The sequence below is a fragment of the Pteropus medius genome, unplaced genomic scaffold, assembly GCF_902729225.1.
Source record: "Pteropus medius unplaced genomic scaffold, Ma_sr-lr_union100, whole genome shotgun sequence".
Taxonomy (NCBI): Eukaryota; Metazoa; Chordata; class Mammalia; order Chiroptera; family Pteropodidae; genus Pteropus; species Pteropus medius.
The window spans coordinates 14,422,323-14,445,762 of NW_024354500.1; the positions used below are offsets into that span (position 1 = coordinate 14,422,323).

Here is a 23,440-nt window from a genome sequence, read left to right on the forward strand (position 1 = left end):
ATGTATTTACTATACCATACTTTTATCATTGTTTTATAATGTACTCTTTCTACTTATAAAAAAACAAATGTTTGCTATAAACAGTATGCTGTATTACTCTGGCAGCAACCTTATATACCTCATGTTTACTGAGTCTCTTGATTGAATAGTGTTCTCTTCTGCATTTTTTTACTCTCATGTTTTATACAGTAACATGCGCTACAGGCTTGTAGCCTGGGAGCCATAAGCTATACCATATAGCCTAGGTGTATAGTAGGCTATACCATCTAGGTTTGTGTAAGTGCATCCTATGATGTTCACACAGTGATGAAATTGCCTAACAATGCATTTCTTAGAAGACCTCCCTGTAGTTCAGTGGCACATGACTGTATTTCATAGGCAGTTCAGCACAACGCAGAACAGAGGCAAGACTTAGGGAAGGAGGAATTGGAAAGTTGAGAAGGTCATGAGAGCATGTGTCCACCAAGAACAGACAGAAACCTTAGGGACAGCTTTGAAATTCCACAGGCCAGGGAACCAGGCCCATGTCAATTTTAACTCTAACTAAAGTAACTTGGCTGATGTCTAAGTTGCACTTTAATGATACTGTGTCAGGCGTTACCAGGCCAAAGCTAACTCATCACCTGTATTTGTAAAGCTTGCATGCTGAAAATGGCTTTTAGACTTTTCAATGATTGTAAAAATTTCAAAGTCAAAATAATAATGTTTTCTGACACATGAAAATAATATGTAATTCAAATTTCAATGTTTATAAAAAGTTTTGTTGGAGCAAAACTACCTCATTTATTTTTGTATTATCTATTGCCGATTTCATGCTACAATGGCAGAGTTGAGTGGTTTCAACAGAGACCACATGGCCTGCAAAGCTTAAAATATTTACAATCTGGACCTTTATACAAAAAGTTTTCCAACCTCTGCACTATATCATCAATAGTGAGAGAAGGGATCTGTGCACCAGATACCACAAAGCATCGAGGCCAGGAATGGGTTGCACTAAAGCATGGCTGCCTTATGGAGAATCAGAACAAAACAGGTTTGGAAGATTAGAGCTGATGGGAGGAGTAGAGAATTACTTAATAGGAAAAAAACCTCTAAATAAAATATAAACTGCTAAGTTTTGTTGATGATGATAGCAGGAAACTGGATAGATAAATAGAAAACTGTACTACTTAAGGCAATTAATCGTCTAAACTTTCTGAGGAGCAGTTCAGCATTACTTGTTCTTCATACCTCATAGGGCTAGTCTAAGGTCCAAATGCAATATATATATATATATATAAACTTTGTGACATCTAAGTGTCATGCAAGTGTAAGGTATAATTCCTACTAGTAAAAAGTATGATTAAGAAGTTGATTTTGGGTCCCTTTCTGGTATTAAGTTGTGTGAAGTAGGCTCATGGGTCTCTGAGACCCGAAATTCGAGAGTTTCTTTGCATCCAGGGGACTGTGCCAGCAGCTCAGTAGCAGTAACCATGTCATAAAACGAGTATATTGAGTTACACTATAAGTACTATGGATATCGTTTGGATTACCAAAAGAAAAAGAGAAAGGAGGTTCATGAACATTCAAAGAAGGCAAAAAAGATGATTGGTCTCAAAGCTGAGCTCTACCATAAACAGCACCATGCTGAGAAAACACAAATGAAAAAAACTATCAAGATGCATGAAAAGAGAAACACCAAACATGATGGAAAGATGGAAAGAATGGTGGAAAGACTCCACAAGGAGCAGTACCTGCATGCCTATTGGACGGAAAGGGACAGTTTCAGGCTAAAGTACTTTCCCAAATGATTCAACAAAAACAAAAAGAGAAAGTGGGAAAATGACTGCCCAAAGTTTGTACCCAGGGAGAAACAGAGGTATTAAAAGTTATTCAAACAGCAAAGATGAAGAAGAAAGCTTGAAAGAGGATGGTTACTAAAGCCTGCTTTGTTGGAGATGACTTTACTCTAAAACCACCTAAATATGAAAGATTCATTAGGCCAATGAGCTTACATTTCAAGAAGGCCCATGCACACGTCCTGGACCAAAAGCCACCTTTTGCCTGCCAATACTTGGTGTAAAGAAGAATCCTTCATCTCCACTTTATACAACTTTGTGTGTCATTACCAAAGATACTGTCATTGATGTGAATGTGAGTGAGCTGGGTCTTGTGACACAAAGAGGCAAGGTTATTTGTGGACAATATGCTCAGGTTTCTAACAACTTTGAAAATGATGGATGCATAAATGCCCTCTTGCTGGTTTGACAGTAGTTTCATACAAGTAACTCCTTATAATTATTGAAGACTGAACCAATCAGGAAAACCACCTTTACTGTGATATTTCTGAGTACTATCAAACAGCTTACATGTCTTCATTAATCAAGAGAACTCTATTTTTCTTTATTGCAAAGAACATTAAAATGGCCAAGTTTTACAAATTGGTCTTTATTTTGGGTCTTTATTTCTGTTTAGCATTTAGATGTTCATGAAATTGAATGATTAAAAAAGCAGTCATTGAAATACCCTTTTAAAAAGTTGATTCTGAATACTTATTGGATACAGAAAAGATGATGATAGATATTTCACAGAAGAGTTGTAGACAAAGTTTCCGAAATAACTAATAAGAGTATCATTGAGCTCTATAGTCCAGGCCAAGTGACCTCCCCACAGCAGGCAGATTCCAAGTATGCCAAACATTCAATTGAATGGGAAACTGCTGCCTGCTCACATGCTGCCCCCACCCCCTCCAGCTCAGGGACCCCTCCAGCTGCCCATTGACATCAGGCAAATGTCTGTCTGCAATACACAATAGTTCAGCACCAGATGATGCAGGTCATTTTCTCAACGAATGACTATTGAGTGCCTCCCATGAAAGGCCCTGTATAAGTTAATGAGGAGTGGAGGAGAAGGATAGAAATCCTGAGTTATGGCTTTTATTCTCCAAAATATATATTCTCCTCGGGGAGGTAAGAAAACATATTGAATTATTTGTGATAATTGAGTGGCAAATGAAAAATTCTGGAAACAAGTTATAGAGTCATTTAGAAAAGAATGAGCTAAAAGGAATGGAAGTAGTCACAAAAGGCCTCTTAAAGAAATAAGGAAAAGTTGGGTCATATCTTGAAGGCTAATGGTTGTGAGAGGAGGGGAAGAAAGGCATTCCAGATGGTAAAATTAATGAGCAATGGCTCAGCATTGGATGGGAGAAAGGCACACGCCAAAAGAGGAGAGATCAGCCAGGCTGAAGCAGTACATATGATGGGGAGAAGCTGAAGAAAGAGCAGAGACAGGGGTTTTAGAAGGCTTTTGGAAGACAGGATGAAGGGTTTCTTTCCTAGACTGACAATGGAGAAGTGTAGTGTGTTTATGTAAAGAGGAAGGATAAGAAATTGGTATTTATCAAAGCAATAGCACAGGGAAGAGTAATGTGAGCACAAAGGAAACAGAGAAGTCTGATGATATTTTAGTAGGAAAGAAATGAGCTGTAAGAAATAGAGTATGTACCTTAGGCCTTATAAGATAGGAAAGAAATAGTTCTAATGGGCCTATCATCTGACTTTCTGAGGACAAAATATAACAAGAGTTCAAGAATAAGGATGGAAATTGTGCAGCCAGAGCTGTGAATTCAGGTACATCATACTATGACCAACTGCTGGCCACACAACCAATGGTTTTATTTACATAAGGATCTAATGAACTTCTTTGAAAAGATAATGAGTTGAAGCATTAGCACAGACAACTGGCTCTTTAAAAAAGTGTCTTAAACACCTGGGGGACCACAGATGTCCCTTACACTCCTGAACAAAGGATTAGAATAAAAAAGAGAAAGTGCCTCAAGAGGGGAAAGATTCAGAGGACATTTGCTAAAGCCATCAACCCTGAATGTGAGAGGATGAGATGTTCTGATTGGAGCCCTGAGTAATATTCTTATTATCTTCTGACATAGTCTCTCCAGAGCTTCTCTTTAAATTCCTGGAGAGAAAGAAGTGGAGAAAATGTAACATGCAACAGTGAATCACATAAAATATAGGTAAAGCTGCTGAAAAAACACAGCACAGTTGCCATCTTTTTTTTGCCTCGTTTCTTGACCATTTCAGTGTGGCAACAAGAAGAATGAAATAGTGGCTACCACACTGACTTCACTGACCAATAGGTGACCACATCCTCATTGGTAATGTTGAGAAACAGCAATCAGAGTCATAAATCTTGGAGAAGATCATCATGAGGTCAGTGCACATATAAAGGTCCATGACCCCATGTCTGTGAAGATGGTAAAAGGAGCCTAAGGACTGCCATTTCGGAGGTTTCACTAAAATGGCTAATAGCAGATGTTAATGTTTTTATGCTGCCCTTAAGAACCATGGTTTTTACCATTCAGGTTTGTGACCAATCCTGAAAATTTTGGCTCATATAATAAAATCATTTTTTACAAATGGAAGAATAATTTTGTTAGTTTTACTAGTAGATTTTGTATTGTACATGGTTTTTACCAAGAATCATACTGCGGAGTCTCAGTAGTGATATGCTCAATAAAGACTTACTGCCACCTCAATGAGCCTTGATTTGAGCAGATCAGACTGGCTTGGAATGAATGACCCAAAGGCTAGGTTCACCTAACATGGAGGTGTTTGTCAACATTGATCACAAATGTATTTGTCATTTGCATGAGAATTAAATAAATAAATACATAAATACATAAATACATAAATACATAAATACATAAATAAATATTATTCCGTGATTAAGATGGCTTAATAACTGATTATCAGATTGACCTTGAGCACTTGAGGAAATGGGCTTGTTTTAAAAAAGTTAACAAAAACTTCAAACCGTTATTTCTTGGTGCAGAAAACTTATTGTCTCCATGTATACTTAGATTTAGTGTGGATGGTGAAAAAGAAATAAGTTATGTAGTTTTATGTTTAAGATGTCTAAAACATCTAAACCTTTTGCTAATCAATCCGCAACCACATGAGCAACTAGAATGAACAGGAATTGATGGCACTGACATTAAAACATGTTTCTAGGCTAATTTCTGTTGAATAGGGTCATTATACTGCTAAATGAACTAAATCCTATGAAGAATAAAAGAATACAAACTAATATCACACGATTAATTTCTGCCAACAGGGAAGGTAAAAGTTTAAACTTAAAAATAAAATGTAACTGATTTATTGTAAAAGTTTTTATATTTTTCATTAAAATAACTCTAGATTAAATTCTTCTCATTATTTCTTAATGTGATTTTTTTTTTTTTCAGTTGTAATTTGGCCATGACTGCAAGGCTGGGCTTGGCCAGAGCAGGCCCTGACCCACCTCCAAGCCCGCCACAACCAGGAGGGGCTTTGACATTGGCAGGTTCAAATCTCTGCGACCATGGAGTGGAAGGCCTTCATGAAAGCCAATACCTTTGTGAGTCCCTATTGTTTTTTTTTAAAAATTATTTTTTTAATTAAGGTATAATTGACATACATTATAATAGTTTCTGGTGTACAACATAATGATTTGGTATTGTGAAATAATCACTACAAGGTCAAGTTAACATTCGTCACCATACATAGTTACAGAATTTCTTTTTGTGATAAGAACTTTTTTTGCAGGACTTGCAGCTAACTTCCTTGTTAAATTCTTTATTAATTCCAATAGTTTGCCATGGATTCTTTCCGTTTTTCTCCATATATAGACATGTCAAATACAAATGACAATTTTATTCTTCCTTTCCAATCTTTATACCTCTTATTTAGCTTGCCTTATTAAACTGACTAGGACCTCAAGCAATGTTAAATAGAAGTGATAATAGTGAACATTTTTGTCTTGTTCCTGAACTCAGGGAGGAAAGTTTTATTTCACTATTAAGTATGACCTTTTTTTTACCCATCCCCCACAACACCCTCTTGGAAAACATCAACTTTTCTATGTATCTATGTATCTTTAGGCAAATAGAATCAGATTTAAAAAGCTCAAGGAAACTCTTCTAGAAGTAAAGAAAAAACAAAACTTCAAATGAAAGACAAGTTGCTAGTCTGAAAAAAATGATTGTGTACTTTTCGGATAAAAAAAAACACATTTAAATGTCTAGTTTCTTTTTTTGAAAAAGACTATTTTAAAAATCATGAAGTTCAGGTCACTTCCTGCAGTGAATACTAATAAATGGAGAATAGTTATTCTGGTACTTTCTCCAACACCAATTCACCAACGGTGCAATGTCAAAATAAAGGAATATATTTATTTATCTGCTAGGAGCACTACTTCCTGAACTCTAATTAGAGGGCAATGCATAAAACATTTTTCGCTAACCAACAAAGCAGATTTGGAGTTGAGATACTTCTAGGGAATATACATTCAAATGAAAAGGAGAACTTATTTTGGATAATTTTTGATTATTAAACATGTCTCCCTTCGCTGCTTAAAATTGAATTGCTCTGAGAGAAATGTTTAAGTCAGAAAATTAGGAAAATGAAAGTAAATACAGCTAAGTTTACAGTTTATTGGGTAAAGATATGTTTGTAGATGGAAATTAAACTTAAACATACTTAATTTAACACTTTATGACTAGGAAAAAAGAGAACAAAAAGCACCTTCTTTCTTTCCAATTAATAAGTGTTTTGAACACAAATGAGTCCAGAGGTAGACACCGGGACATATGGCTCAACTGCCAGATACAACCCGCATCAAGTAAGGTATGCAGCTTTCTGGCCAGCAGGTGTATCCACTGACATGGCTGACTGTGGATCTGTCTTAGAGAATTTTCTGCTCATTCTGACAGAATGTGGAATTCAGCAGACTAAAACTCTATCAGAAACTAGAACAATCCCTAGAATATTAACAGAATGATGTTTTCCAGTAGGCAGATTATTCCAAGATATACACTTGCCACACAGCCTGGGAGCCGCTCTTCCTATGGCTCTGGGAGAAATATGTCTGAAGGTCCAGAAAGTGCCATCTTTGAATGATGGAGTCACAGTTATATGCCACAAGATAAAGCCTTATTCTTCTAGGAGAACAGGCTAGTCTTATTTAGCTGAACTGATAAAATCTTTCTTTTAGTGTTTGGGGGTAGATTCAGATTTTCTGAGTCCTGCAACTTATACAAAATTAACAATAAATAATTAAGTATGAAAATTATTATTGTAAGAATGAGAAAAGATATCACAAAATTACGAATTTAAAAAATTGACAGCACCAACATTCCTAAGTCTCAAAAATAAAAGCATATTTCTTATAATTAAATGTCTACCACATTTCTACAATACCTTTTCTGACATTTTTGGTTGTATGTTCTTTGATCATCTCCTCATATTTAAGTTATTTTTTAATCCAACTTTCTGTAGAGCAAATAGGAATAATTCATTCTTTCTTCTAACATAGTTGATGGAATTTTTAAAAATTTTTTGATAGTTCAGAAAAGTTTTTTTCTAACTTCACAACTTGTTATTGCTCATGACCTGCATATTTTGGGGGAAATTTCTAACAAAATTTCTTCCACATATGATTTTTATGGGCATTTTTTAATTAAGTTTATTGGGGTAACATTGGTTAATACAATTATATAATTTTCAAGTGTACATTATCATTTGACATCTGTATATTCTATTGTGTGTTTACCACTCAAAGTGCAGTTTCCTTCAGCTACCATACATTTGATCCCCTTTACCCACTTCACCTACCCCATAGCCCCTTGATTTGATTCCCTTTACCCCATCTATCTCCCCTTTCCTCCCCCACCCCACTAATAACCACTAGTCTATAGTCCATGTCCAAGAGTCTCTGTTTGTTTGTCCTCTTCATTTGTTGCTTTTAGGTTTATATCCCACATTTAAGTGATATCATGTGATTTTCAACTTTTTCTGTCTGGCTTATTTCATTTAGCATAATTATCTTGAGTTCCATCCATACTGTCGCAAATGGCAGTGTTTCATCTCTTCTTATGGCTGAGTAATATTCTATTGTATATATGTACCACAGCTTCTTTAGCCAATCATCTATCGTAGGACACTTTGGTTGCTTCGATGTCCTGGCCACTGTGAATAATGCTGCTATGAACATTCGTGTGCAAATATCTTTTCAGATATGGGTTTTCAAGTCTTTAGGATAAATACCCAGTAGAGGGATTGCTGGATCATATGGTAGATCAATTAGTTTTTTGAGGAACCTCCATATGTTTTCCATAGTGGCTGTACCAATTTGCAGTCCCACCGCCTCCTCTCCAACATTTGTTATTACTTGTCCTGTTGATTATAGCTATTCTAACAGGTGTGAGATTGTATCTCATTGTGGTTTTGACACATTTCCCGCATAGCTAGCGATGTTGAGCACCTTTTTATATAGTTGTTGGCCATTTGTATGTCCTCTAGGGAGAAGAGTCTATTCAGGTCCTCTGCCCAGTTTTTGACTGGATCATTTGTTTTTTTGTTGTTATTGAGTCGTATGAGTTCTTCACATATTTTGGATATTAGGCCCTTATCGGAGGTCTTGCTTGCAAATATATTTTCGCATTCGGATGGTTGTCTCTTTACTTTGTTGATGATTTCTTTGGTTGAGCAGAAACTTTTTGGTTTGATGTAGTCCCATTCATTTATTTTAGCTGTTGCTTCTCTTGCTTTTAATGTCAAATTCAAAAAATCCTCTTTAAGTCCAAGGTCCTTGAGTTTAGTTCCTATGTTTGCTTGTATGCATTTTATTGTTTCAGGTCTTATATTTAGGTCCTTAATCCATTTTGAGTTAATTTTGGTGTGCGGTGATAGACAACAGTCTAGTTTCATTCTTTTGCAGGCGGCTTTCCAGTTTTCCCAGCACCATTTATTGAAGAGGCTTTGCTTTCTCCACTGTATGTTTTCGGCTTCTTTGTCGAAAATTATTTGCCCATATAAATATGGGTTTACTTCTAGACTCTCGATTCTGTTCCACTGGTCCGTGTGTCTGTTTTGCTGCCAATATCATGCCGTTTTGATTACTGTAGCTTTGTAGCATAATTTGAAGTCGGGCAGAGTGATGCCTCCAGCCTCGTTCTTTTTTCTCAGGATGGCTTTGGCAATTCGAGGGCTTTGGTGCTTTCAAACAAATATGATGATATTTTGTTCTATTTTTTTAAAGAATGCCGATGAGATTTTGATGGGGATTGCATTAAATCTGTATAATGCTTTAGGTAATATGGTCATTTTAACTATGCTGATTCTTCCAATCCAAGAACACGGAATATCTTTCCATTTCTTTGTATCTTCTTCAATTTCTTTTAATAAGGTCTTATAGTTTTCATTATATAGGTCCTTCACATGTTTCGTTAAATTTATTCCTAGGTATTTTATTCTTTTTGTTGCAATTGCAAAAGGAATTATTTTTTCCACTTCTTTTTCTGACACTTCATTATTAGAGTATAGGAAAGCTATGGATTTTTGAACATTGATTTTGTATCCAGAAACTTTATTGTATTTGCTTATTGTTTCTAGTAGTGTTCTTTTTGGTAAGTTTTTGATGATTGTTTCAATTTCCATTCTGCTGATCGGTCTATTTAGATTTTCCAGTTCTTCTTGATTCAGTCTAGGAAGGTTGTATTTTTCTAAGTACTGGTCCATTTCTTATAGGTTATTAAATTTGGTGTTGTATACTTTTTCATAATATTCTTATATGATCCTTTGTATTTCTGTGATGTCAGTCATAATTTCCCCTCTTTCATCCTTGATTTCGTTTATTTTTGTCTTTTCTCTTTTTTCTTTAGTGAGTCTAGCCAGGGGTTTGTCAATGTTATTACCTTTCTCAAAGAACCAGCTCTTTGTTGCAATTATTTTTTCTATTGTTTTTTGTTTGTTTGTTTTCAATTTCATTTATTTCTGCTCTAATTTTGATGATTTCTTTTCTTCTGCTGACTTGAGGCTTCATTTGTTCTTCCTTTTCTAGTTTTTTAAGATAAGCATTAGATTGTTTATTTGGACTCATTCTTATTTTTGGAGATAGGCTTGTAATGATACGAACTTTCCTCTTATGACCACTTTTGCCGTGTCTCAAAAGTTTTGATATGTTGTACTATCATTATCATTTGTTTCTATGTATCGCTTGATCTCTCTTTTTATTTCTTCTCGGACTCAGTTATTCTTCAGTAGCATGTTGTTTAATCTCCATGTATTTGTGTTTCTTCCTGATTTCTTTCTGCAGTTGATCTCTAGTTTCAAAGCATTATAATCAGAGAATATGGTTGGTATGACTTCAACCCTCTTATATTTGTTGAGGCTATTTCTGTGTCCCACTATGTGGTCAAGTCTTAAGAATATCCCATGTGCACTAGAGAAGAATGTATAAGCAACTGTTCTGGGATGGAAGGCTCTGTAAATGTCAATTATGTCCAATTGGTCTAATGTGTCATTTAAAGATGTTATTTCCTTATTGATTTTCTGTTTGGATGATCTGTCCATTATCTGACAGTGGGGTATTTAGGTCCCCTACTATGATAGTGTTTTGGTCTTTTTCTCCCTTTAGTTCTGTTAGTAATTGCTACATATTTCGAGGCTCCCTGATTGGGAGCATAGATATTAATAAGTGTTATGTTTTCTTGGTGCATGATTCCTTTTATCATTATGAAGTGTCCCTCAGTATCTTTCTTTACTTTTTTTATTTTGAAGTCTATTTCTTCTGATATTAGTACTGCTACTCTTGCTTTTCTCTGAATGCCATTTGCTTGAAGTAGCATTTTCTACCCTTTCACTCTGAGTCTATATTTGTCTCTGGAGCCGAGTTGTGTCTCCCGGAGGCAGCATATGGTTGGGTTTTGTTTTTTGATCCATTCTGCAACTCTGTGCCTTTTTATTGGTGAGTTCAGTCCATTTACGTTTAGGGTGATTATTGAAATATGAGGTCTTCTTATAGCCATTTTGCTTTCTGGTAGCTCGGTGTTTCCATTGCTTCCTTGTCTGTGTGCTTCTGTTTTCTTCATTTTGGTTGGCTTTTATGAGTTTTCTCTCTGGTCCTTCTTGTTTTATGTTATATACAACAGTTCTTAATCTTTGGCATGTGGTTACCATTATGAACATGTAAAGGATAGTTATATATATATATATATATATATATATATTTATACAGCCATCTACTTTCTTCTGCACGTGCCTTATCTCCATTCCCCTTTGCGAAGCTGGATCTTTGAATTCCCCCCTTTCAGTAATTTTTATCTCAATTTGTTCTTATGTATGCTGAACGTTCATTACTATCTTGTTATAACAATTCTCTTCTTATTATTTAAACTTATAATGTCCTGTTCTTAGTAAGGGTTGCACTCCTCTGCTTCTATTTGCCTGATAGTCACTTTACTCCTGATTACGGTTTTTTGTTTTTTCCTTTTTGACATTTTGTTTTAGGGGAGCTGATCCCTTTCAGTATTTCCTGTAGTGTAGGCCTCATAGTGAAGAATTCTCTCAATTTTTGTATGTCTGGAAAAGTCTTAATTTCTCCTTCATATCTAAAGGAGAGCTTAGCTGGATACATTATTCTAGGCTGGTAGTTCCTTTCACTTAATAGTTTAAATATTTGATTCCATTCCTTTCTGGCTTGTAAAGTATGTGCTAAGAAGTTCTAGGATAATCTAATGGGTTTACCTTTATATGTTACCGTTTTTTTCTCCCTGGCTACCTTGAGAATTCTATCTTCGTCGCTGATTTTTGATAACTTTAATACAATGTGTCTTGGTGAAGGCCCTTTTGGGTTGAGATAATTAATTGGGTGTTCTGTTGACTTCTTGAATTCCAAGCTCCAGCTCATTCCTTAGCTTTGAGAAATTCTCATCAACTATTTGTCTGAAAATGCTTTCTAATCCCTGTTCCTTTTCCTTGCCTTCAATAATGCCCATTATTCTTATTTTTCCTCTCCTGATGCTATCAGCTAGTTCTTGAATTTCTCTTTCATTATTTTTCATTCTTCAGTTTCTCTCTTCTTCCTTCTGATTTATCTCTAGATTTCTGTCTTCGATATCACTGATCCTTTCCTCTATTTGGTTGACTCTATTTCCCAAGCTTGCTATTTCATTTTTCAACTTTTGCAGTGTGTTCTTCATCTCCAGAAGTTCTATTTGGTTCTTTTTGAGGGTTTCTATCTCTTTTCTTTGCTCATCTAGTTGTTTTTTCAATTCCTGAAATTGTTGATTTGAGTTGTTTTGAATCTCATTGAGTTTTTTTCAGAAGAAGCTTTCCGAATTCTCTGTCATTTAAGTCACATATTTCTATGTCTGTAAGCTTATTTTCTGAAGATTTTTCTCTTTCTTTCTTAGCTGCCTTGTCACCTTCATTGTTCATGGTGTTTAATGGACTATTTATCCTCTTGGGCATTAGTGGAAGTGTATTCTACTGTTTTTCCAGAAAGAAAATTTATTATATAAAGGTCTCTAGCCTGTTGCAAAGAAGGCGCTTTTCTTTTGGTTTCCAGTAGGTGGCATCTAAGCCTCTTGGATCCCTGCTTTATATAAAGTCTCAATAATGCTTTTTAAATTTTCTTGTAGATATTTAATCACGCTTGCTACCCTCAGTTTCAGTTCCTGTCAGTGTCAGCAACAGTCTCGGCAGTGTTTGCTCAGATTCCCCTGGGGCTCCGCAGTGATCGATCTCAGAGGGTATGGGAGGAAGGGCCCTCTGTATTGGGGGTTGGGAGCTGCGGCTAAGACTTGGTTTTGCAACCATGGCCAGTAAAAATCAACTATTGTTCCTCTGCAGTCCCGTCCCGCTTCTCTGCTTTCTGCCCTGATGTCTGGGCCCTGCAGCTTTCCCAGGCAGGGCTGTTCAGGGAACTTGCCACGGGAACTCGTTGCTCCTTCTCCCCTCTCCCTCTTCCTACAGGGAGCTCTGGCGGTTGCTAGAGGCAGCTTCTTTATTTCTCCTGGTCCGCCACCCAACACCCGGAGTTCTGACCTGTGGTAGCTCTTATGCTCAGATCCCACGCTCAGATGTGCTGGTGTGTAGTTTGGGTGTTTTCTGTTGAGTTTTAGATGCTCAGCTTATTGTTGTTTCAGGAGGAGAGATCTGGGGACGTCTCACTCCACCATGTTTCCGAAAAAAGTTCTCAGGGCATTTTTAATGCAGTGACTGATCTTAAATATTATTTGAACTGATAACACTCACTTTTGTGGGTCATTTTATCTGGAACAACCAGACTATATCAGATCAGTATGTATGAAAATATCTAAGACCCAATCTAAGATGTTGGGATGCATAAAACATGTAATTCATGTTTAGATATAGTCACTAATCTACTACAGGTTTGTTCTTCCAAATATAGAAATTCAGTTACATTTTATTTTGCAAATTCCCATCGAAAATGGGGGAAAAAAGTGTGTGGTGCTTTTATATGTGCTACTTTTTGCCTACATTCCTGACCAGAAAGAACATCTCTTTCAATGAGGCATCAGTGAGAACTGAATCCTCTGGGTGGAACTTCACACACTGATGATTGGAAGAATTTTCCACAGACTAGCTAATAGCTCTGTACGTTACAAATCTTATTTTTTCCTCTATGCCCATATGCTTTAATGACAGTTGGGGTAGGACATTGTTATCACATGATTCCACATTTGGCCCTGTATCATTGTGCCATGGTACTGCAAATCAGCACAGTGGGCAGTAGGAATATTCCTGGAGCTCATCCTACACTAAGCCACACAAATAACTTTCCCATACAAAGAAGTGTCTTCAATCTACACAAATATTTCTCAAATAAAGCACATCCCCAATTCAGCTTCCCCTTAGCTAAATTTTGGCCCACTGTCACTCCAACATACTTGACATGAATGGGTGACAGAGAGTACATCAGAAAGGAAAGAGACAGCAGTCTTAGCCAGTCTTATGGTTACTTTTACACAAAAATGTGATCACATGAGCACAATCCTAGGGTTCTACCCATAGCTTTCAAAGGGGACTGTGCAAATGAGACCCCTAAACGAATAAAGTTCACTTCTGTCAGTTATTAGGCAATCCAACCATGAGCTTCTTGGTTTCTCCGAAAAGATGCTTATTAGTTGGTCTTTCTTCAAGCTTGATGCCATGAAACTGATATTAGAATGCAAATACCTCAACATGAGGAGATTTCCCCTAAAGTGTTTTAAGCTAAAATCAAGGTACATTTATAATTAGAGTTAGTGTGGGGGCAACTTTGAAAGAGTAAGCATTAGTTCAGTAACTTGAGATAGAGAATATTAATTCCAGGACAGATAAAGTTATAGAATTACTGTGTTGGAAAAGACATGTTCCTGACCAAAGTTGAAAAAGTCGTGGCACTCTGTACTGTTTCTGACCAGTTATTTCACAAATTTTCCCTAGGCTTTTACATGATTTTTTGTCATTTAAGCCACTGTAACTAGGGCTTTGTCAATTAGTTGCAGCCCAAACTATCCTTAACTGAGGAAGGGTAGTATCAAGATTAGCTGGGGAGCTTCTCTGAGTTATCTCTTCCTCCACTCTGCTGTCCTCCAATGTGAGGAGGGGCAGAGCTCTGATTCCTTCTGCTGCAGGGAGGGATAAGAAGAGAGAAGACTTGATGTGCTGTTTCAGTTATACATTGCAGTGAAACAGGCCACCCTAAAGCTTAGTGGATTAAACCAACAATTTATTATTTCCCATGATTCTGTTGGATAGATCAGCTCAGCTGGGAGGTTCTACTCATACAGTGTCAGCTGGGATTATTTAAGTGGCTGCAGTTAGCCAAGCACTCAGCTGGACCTGGAATACCCAAGATGCCTTCATTCACATGTCTGACACCTCAGCTGGAGGCTGACTGGGTCTCATGACATGATCTGCCTTTATTCAGTCTCTAGCCTAAACTTCCTTACATAGTAGCTAGGGCCCACAAGAGCAAAAGCAGAAATTACCAGGCCTCGTAAAGCCTAGGCCTGGAATTAGTGCAGCATCACTCTCACCACATTATGCTTGTCAAAGCAAGTCACTAGGCCAGCCTGAATTTAAAAGCAAGAGAAATAGACTCTGCAGGTACAAGGATAGAACACATGTTGGCAGCCATCTTTGCAGTCGGTCTACATGCAAAGAAATGGATAGAGACATAAAATGATTCCTAAAAGGACAAAAAAGTAGGATGGAGTGCAACCTAGGTTTTTGCCATTTTGGCAGCAAGAACACAATGTCTCTGTCAGATTTCAGTCATTCTTCCTATTTAGTCACTTCAGCTATTTAATTACTTGCCCCTGTAGAAAACTGATAGTGCTGGGAAAAGGGATGCTGCCTGCTTTCCTAGACGGAGCCACCAGAATGGAACAACCTGGTTTAGGTCTAGTTTTAAGAATTTAAGCCTTGAACTAAAGTTTTTCAGTATATACTGATATTATTTGATTCATTAAAACAAACACATCACACACAAATAGACTCTCTCACACACACAGAGGTTGTGAAAATCGGATTGCCAATTAATTAATTTGAAATTAGAAAATAGCTGCTAAGAAATCCAGAATATTATGTTTTATGATCAATTCATTTTATTTTGAAGTTGGACAGTCTACTCAGAAAGCCAAATTATTTTCAGAAGTTGTGTAAGGAGAATCAGGATCAGAATGAAGGAATTAGATTATCTGACTATTGTGTCCTCTTCTATAAGTTTTGAAGGAAGTGACTACGAAATGGGCAGTCAGTTAGGCAACCAGTCCAACCCATGGCTAAATCAAACCCATGGTCTGTTTGTGTATGACCTTTGAGCTAAGAATGAAAGTGTTATAAAGAAAAACAAAGAGAAATATATGACAGAGAACATATATGACCAGCACAACATAAAATATTTACTATCTGGCCCTATACAGAAAAAGTATACTGAGCCCTGACTTGGACAGTGCATTATTTGATGGAAGGTACTCTTTGTTTTTCCCAGAACAGTGTTTACAAACTACATGTCACAACCCAATAGTGGGATGTGAAATTAAGTTACTGGGTAGAAATCAGGATGTAATGGGGGGAATTGTGTCCTTATCCCCAGTATCTCGGAATGTAACTTATGTGGAGATAGAGCCTTTAAAGGGGGCCGTCAGGGTGGATCCCAATCCAATATGGCCGGTGTCTTTATAAGAAAAGGAAATTTGGACACAGATCTACACAGAGAAAAGACCATATGAAGATACAGGGAGAAGACAGCCACCTGCAAGCCAAGAAGAGAGGTCTCAGAAAAACCAACCCTTCTGATATCGTGATCTTGGACTTTTAGCCTTTGAAATTTTATTTCAGCTTGTGAGAGAATTTCTGTTGTTCTGGCCATGTAGTCTGTGATACTTTGTTATGAAAGCCCTGGCAAAAGTACACAAGAATTTTATAAATTAAGTAGACTGAATGAAAAATATCAGGGAGCGCTCTACATTCAAAGAGTAAATAATATAGTTTTATTATAATTACAGAAAGTGTTTGTACATTTGTGTGTATATGCATATGCGTGCATACTGGGTCTTGATTAGTGATGTATTTCTCAATGTGGCTCATGGTCAAAAAGTTTGAAAGCCACTGATTTAGAATATAGGAGATGTTCAACATGTTTGCTAAATGATACTTGCATCATCCTGTCAGGGTCCCTTCTGGGGCTCACTGACAGATTTCTGCTCTTTGTCTTGCCTTCTCTCCTTTTTTTTTTTTTTAACATATTCTGGCATCGTATCATGATCAGTTAGGCTATGATGTTCTTCTTTTCTGTCATGTCTCTGACTCTGCCTTAAATCAAATTCTGCTTTTCACAAGATCTTATTGCTTCTTGATTTGTGTGGCTTCTGATCATTTTCAGAACATCTTCAAATGGCTAATTTCACTCATTATTTAGGATGTAGTAGATATCTGCTATTTACATCTGATCAGCATCACTTCTGTTATCTGGAAATAGCCCCCCCGCTTTCTAAGGGTAACTACCCCTCTATACTCCATGTGGTTCTGGCATGTGACACAGGCTGACCAAAGTCTTCCTGATATTTGACATAGGGTCCAAGAGAGCCAGGAGCTGTTTTTCCTTTCCAGCATGAAAGATCCTCTCTGTGGAATGCAGCTAGACAAGACTCAAGCAGAAAGATAGAGACAAAGAGCCCTGGCAACATGGCTGGAGTCCCAAGATGCAGCCATACGTAATGTGTTAACTTCAGTTCTCAAATCAATATTCCGTTATTATTGCTTGAATTTAACAAAGCGGCTTGGTCCCATTTGCCTCACATCCAAAGTCATCCTCGGGCTATTAGTTGGCTACAAGTGCTGGTTATGTGAGTTGATAATGGACACCAGGTTACCCAATAAGGACCAATGGTATGGTAAATGAGGTAGATTTAAGGAAAGACGATGGAAGCTGGATTCAGTACTGGATGAATTCAATTATATGCACTATGCAAGTGGAAAGGAGACATAAACTGGGAAAAATGACAGAAAAACAAATAGTGTTACATGAATTATGACCATGTATGGGAGGTCTCCCTGTAGGGTCGACAATTGAATTAAATCAATTAGCAGGCAATTTAAAAATCTTTCTCATTTATGATGTTTTGTTTAGAGGAAGAAATTATTTTATGTAATGATTGAGTAAAAATAAAGACTTACAAGTATAGTAATTAGTCTCTCATTTTTAGTTTTAATTACTTTAAAAAAACACAAAAATTATAGGAACAAAAGAATGGCTTCAAAACAAGTTTCAGTGAGTTATTCTAAAATTAGGAGAAGGTAAAATTAGACACAGTCACCTGTGTCTGTGAGGTTTTGTCGTTCACCTGCGTGGAAGCCTTCCTGTGGGCTTTGCTTCCTGAGTAGAACAGATTCTCGGAAGCATACATTTTTGAAGACACTAAAAATAAGTTACTGTGATAAAAAACATCTCTCTGTAGCTCATGGACTGTGAAGCATTAAGAAAGTACAAGAACTCGATGAAGCCCACCCACTTATTAATGCACTAAAGAATTACACCTAGGAGTGAAATGTGGAGAGGTGATGGGGGCTTAGTGCTTGGAGAGCTTCCAACAAACACATTGTATAGCATGAACAGCCAACTGAGAAGCAATTAGTCGTCTAAGACAATAGGCAGGATTAACTGCATATACCTGCTCTAATGGCATCACACAAAATTGAAGACACTCTTAATGACCAGTTTTAAAAAGAGTATCATCCCTGTCTCTATCGTGTATTTTCAATTTTCTTTTCTGTTTTCCTTCTTTAAAAATCTCACATAGCTTCTAATACCTCTGATCTCTATTATCTCATTTTTTTCTTTCTATTTCTGAGCTCCCCATGCATCAGTTGGCTTTTATAAGATTTCTGCTGAAGCATTCTCTTTTTTAAGTGGTTTGCCTGTTTCCATAAGAGTCCTTAAAATCACACCTGCTACTACAAGTCCACTTGTCTCAACTTAGATTTTTTTTTTTTAGTAACTTTCTTTCACATGCACTTACTGTCCATTTCTTTTCACTATCTCTCAATTTCAGCAATTTTTTCCACGTTTTTTTTTTTTGGTATGTAAATAATTAAGGAGCTCACTCAAAACTTCCAGACTGTCAAACCCAAAGGATGTATTCTAGGGTTTGTTTGATCTGATCTTTCCTTGAGACTCTTCTCTCTCAACTTTTCATACAGTAGGTTCTACTGGTTTTCCTACTTTTTTATGTTCTCCAGAACTATTTCATCACAGCCATGGTACTGTCCAGTGGTGAATTTAACCATCTCAGTGTTTTAAGCTGTACCTCGAACTCAGTGTATGCAAACAGCCTCATTATCTCCCCTATTTTTGTTAATTACATCCATCAACCAAGCCAGACAATGTGGGTGTCATCTTTTACTCCTCCCTCTCCCTAACAGCTAATAAGACATTTCCAATGGTCACGATGCTAGTTTAAACCCTTCTCATCTCTGAATTAACTTTCTACTTGGTCTCCCAATCTCTATTCTTCCCCACATCACCTTTCCCTATACCCCATCTTCTCCTCTCACTGCCATCTCTGTGATTTTCTAAAAATGCAAGTATGATTCTTTGATACTCTTGCTTTAAATCTTTCAATGCTATCTCTTTTTTTATTTTATTAAATGTATTGGAGTGACATTGGTTAATAACATTATATGTTTCAGGTATATACTTTTATAATACATCATCTGTATATTCCATTGTATGCAATGCCTTCTAATACCTACAGCAGCGCTTCTCAAATTTCAGCCTGACTCTGAATCACTTGGGAGCTTATTAAACATAATTTTGACTTAGGTAGGGGTATAACCAGCACTACATGCTGCTGCTGCTCCTTGGACCACACTTGGAGTAGCAAGAGTTCCAGGTTCACATCCAAATGTTAAGCAGGTACCCCTTACCATCTGGTCCTTGCTTAACATTATAGCTGCAATTCCTGACATTGCCTGGAAAACTCCTGTGATACTTCTGTCACTCCAAACCTTCACTCTGCCTTCACACAGTGATCCTCAATGTTTTCTAGCCACACTTCGCATATCTTTTCGGTCAATAAAATAAGCACCAGCCTAGGATTAGTCCATATTCAAAAAATAAAAACCAAATAAAATTTCCGTAATAGCAGGGAAATATGCGTGTTCTGAGCTCTTTATTGTGAAATGGTTCAACAATATCACATTTGTTTCATATTTCTTAACAATTCACCTTTGAGTCTTTACTATGGTAATCTTTTTTTCTTAATGAAAATCTCACTAAAATTTTCATAAGGCCAGTGGTGAGAGAAGAGAATTCTATTAAGAGCTTTATGAAAAATATATATCTCTCTCTAGATATTGTCTTTTAATATTTTCATTGTATTATCAATTACTTATCTTCATTCTAGCTTTATAGCTCATTTTTCTTTTATTATTAGAAGTGGCTAATAAAAAGGTAGATTAAAATACATAGGCTGTTTGACCAGGGTTGAACATAATTTGCTACACCATGAACATTAGAAAGCAATGTTTATATGAGAGATCAACCTCTTTTTTTGAGCCCAGAACAGATATTATTTTGGGAAGAACAATCTCTCATAATGTAGTTGAGCCATTAATTTCAGGCTCATCTCTCACTACTTCTAGTAACATAGACCAACATGTTCTTAACCATGAAAACTGCTGAGCTATTTTACACATTTCTGTACTTTTCCATATGCTATTTACTCAGCTTAAAACTCCCTTTCTCACCCCCATAGCTAACTCTTCCTGTTCATACAGAACTATGTCGTGTTACCTAGATTAGGAAGCCTGAACCGATTGCCTCAGCTGAGCTAGCTTCTTACTGAATTACCTATGATTACCACCATTTATACTGCTCAAGAATCTGATTTATTTGCATGACCCTCATCCCCACCCCATTAGAGGCAGGGACCTTGTATCTCTTGTGGCTGGCTGGCACAGTGTTGATTTACAAGGTGCTTTTGGCAAAATAATGCCTTCTTCCTCCAAAAGTGTCCATATCCTAATCTCCTGAACCTGTGAAAATGTAGATTTATACTGGCAAAGGGATTTTGCAGAAAGAATTGATAGTCTTGAAATGGAGAGTTTATTCTAGGTTATTATCTAGGTGGCCCAATGTAATCAAAAGGATCTTTTTAAGAGAAAGGAAGTAGTGTCACAGTCAGAGGAGATGTGAAGTGAAAGCAGAGGTTGTATGATATAGCCTTGAGCTAGAGGATGCGGGAAGCCTCTAGAAGCTAGAAAGGCAAGGAAATAAATTTTTCTCCTAGAGCCAACAGAAAGGAATGTATCCCTGCCAACAACTTGATTTTAACCCAAGACCCATTTTGGACTTCTGACCTCCTGAACTCTGAAGTGGATTTGTATTGTTGTAAGCCACTGAATTTGGATAATTTGTTACAGCAGCAATAGAAAACTAATGCAGTGCTCAATTAATGTTCTTTTACAGAATACATGAATAGAAAAGTGCCTCTGGGCTCATTTTCTCTATCCTTGAGTTCTTTTTATTTTATCTTTCTCCTTGAGCAGCAGGGGAAGCTAGACGTGATGCTCTAGGACCTGCCTGAGGTACCTTTCACACCTATAGATGTTTTTTTTCCGTGCATTCTGCTGGTCCAGCTAGATCAGGGCTCGGAGGGGCTACCTACTACATCACTCCGCTCAAACAGGAACTCATGCTTAATTAAATATTTTCTATCACCTATCGTGCAAGCTCTGTGGTTGGCGCTGTGGGAAATTTTATTTGGACTGTAGTTTACTTTAAAATTCTCTAGAATTCCTTGAGAATGAGTACTGAAATAAGTTAAATTCAAGCATAACACCTCTTGCTATCAGCCCCTGCCCTCCACCTGGCCCATCCTCCCAGCCTCCTCCCATAAGACAGGACCACCCAACTCCTTTGCAGATTTCCTGACCCATTTAGGTAACTTTCTGAAATACTGCAAAGCTTCCTCTGCCTCAGGCCTTCATTTCTAATTTAATGTATGTAAATGTATACAGAAAAAGGCTTTTTTTTAAAGGTAAATTTTCTTTTCATGGTAAATTTCACAGACTTTTAATTTATTTTTTATTAAAATTATTGAAGTGACATTGGTTAATAAAATCAAATAGGTTTCAAGAATACAATTCAATATTACATCATATGTATCACAGGTCTTTTTAATTGCTATTCTGACGGTTAAAAAAGCAACATGAAGTCGACTGTGTAACTTGTACTCAGCGGTCCGGCCTCTAGGTGTCGCCGCCACCCAAGTCCTGCTATTAAAGTGCGCCTGCCCCTGTACACACCTAAGCTTTTAGTTTTTTTCAAGGTTACTGGGAAGAAAAAATAGATTCTTTTACCTATGTTATGCATAAATATATATTTTTCACATATATAGCGTATATAATATTATGTACTATAATATAGTATATATTATACAAATATATAGAATATACATAATATAGAATATATATATATAAATCTAACCACAGAACATTGTCATTTTCCTCCGCTCCATTTTAGCTCTAATTTTCTGTGCAAAATTCAAACTAAGAGTAAATGATGCACCTGGCTACTTTTAAATTTTATTCTTTTATTTTCCACATAAGCACTGGAACATCTTGGATTTTGTTTGACTATCAGAACATTCATTAAAGGTGCACCCAGTTCCACAGACAGACAAACAAATGATTTTCCTTGTACCACACTGTTTTAGTGTTTTCCCTTCCTCTAGATTTGCATACATTTTTTGGAGGCTGCTATGAATTCATTTGGTTTTCAAAGCAAGTGAAACGCAGCAAACTTTGAAGAGTGGATGCATTTAGAGTCCTGGAAATATTCTGAAGTTCACTAGTCATTAACATTTCATTCTTCCCCATTCTGAAATTTTGTAACTTATAGATGTAAATATATGGCATTTTGAATCTGAAATAAGAATGCCAAGTGGGAAAATTTAGAAGGGTTGAGAAAGGTTGAAACTCCGCCCTTAGGTACTGCTACTTTCTGATTTTAATGTTCTCTATATTGCCAAATTCAGAAGATTTGTCTGTCTCAATTTCAAAACATAAAACAAACTTTTACAAAGATCATCAGTTCAATTTTTTTTCTTTTTATGCTTGAATTGCCTTCTTATTCACGTGTACTTATTTATGCCTTGACATTGCTACTGCTTCTGCAATTCTCACTATGTCCCTGTGATTCTTTTTAACCAACTTTATAATTATTAAATTTTACTTTTGATGGCTGCTGTAGGTCACATTTCATAGGCTAGGCCAAGACTTAAATAGAATAACTGGAAAGAACATTTCGTTTAAAGATACTCCTTGCCTCTCTTAAAAAAAAAAAAAAAAAAAACAACTAAGATTTAGTAGAACTAAAAAATTGAGACAAGTGTTCACTATGATATGTGTATATGTGTGTATATACACACACACATATAAAAATGAGAGCTTTCTAAATCTTATGTTTAATATTTATACAGTCATTTCTGACAATTCTGAATATAGCCAAAGCTATTGTTAGGCAAAGAACTTTGACTACATTGTAAGAAAAGAGAACACACTGTTTTTATCATCCACCCACTTCTTCTACCAAGAAAAATGCTTTACAGCAGTTAGCTCATTTTTAGGGCTCTATCTAGTTACTGCAGAATTCTGTCAAGCTTCTGAAAGCAATTCATATTGATTTCTGACTTTGGAGCTAAAATTAATAAGGAGCCCAGGAAAACCAGGACTTTCCTTGAATGGAGAAACAACCCCACAGTTATATTAGTGACTGAATTGGCTGTGCTAGTTAAGATTTTTTTTAATTATGTGTATAAAAAAATATGATCAAATTGAAAAAGGGAGTAACTACATAATAAAAGTATCAAATAAAGAGTATCAAATTTTGGTTTGCTTCCATTGTAAGCCAGCATTGACTTATACGACCCTTCCATTGGGCTCTTGGTGAAATGAGAATGTTTAGAGAACTAATATTTTTGTAAAATAATAAATAGTTCCAAATCTCCCTGGCATACCTATTAACAGGTGGCAAAGTCTGGGCTTGTGAAGTCAGGGTAATTAATTCCGGAACTAACACCAGTGTTACTGCTGATTTACAGACACCT

At 36.5% G+C, this 23,440-nt stretch overlaps 1 pseudogene; it reads left to right on the forward strand.

The window, feature by feature from the left end:
- Positions 1-1,472: 1,472 nt before the first annotated feature.
- Positions 1,473-2,247, forward strand: LOC120594939 (ribosome biogenesis protein NSA2 homolog; annotated as a pseudogene).
- The last annotated feature ends 21,193 nt before the right edge of the window (positions 2,248-23,440 follow it).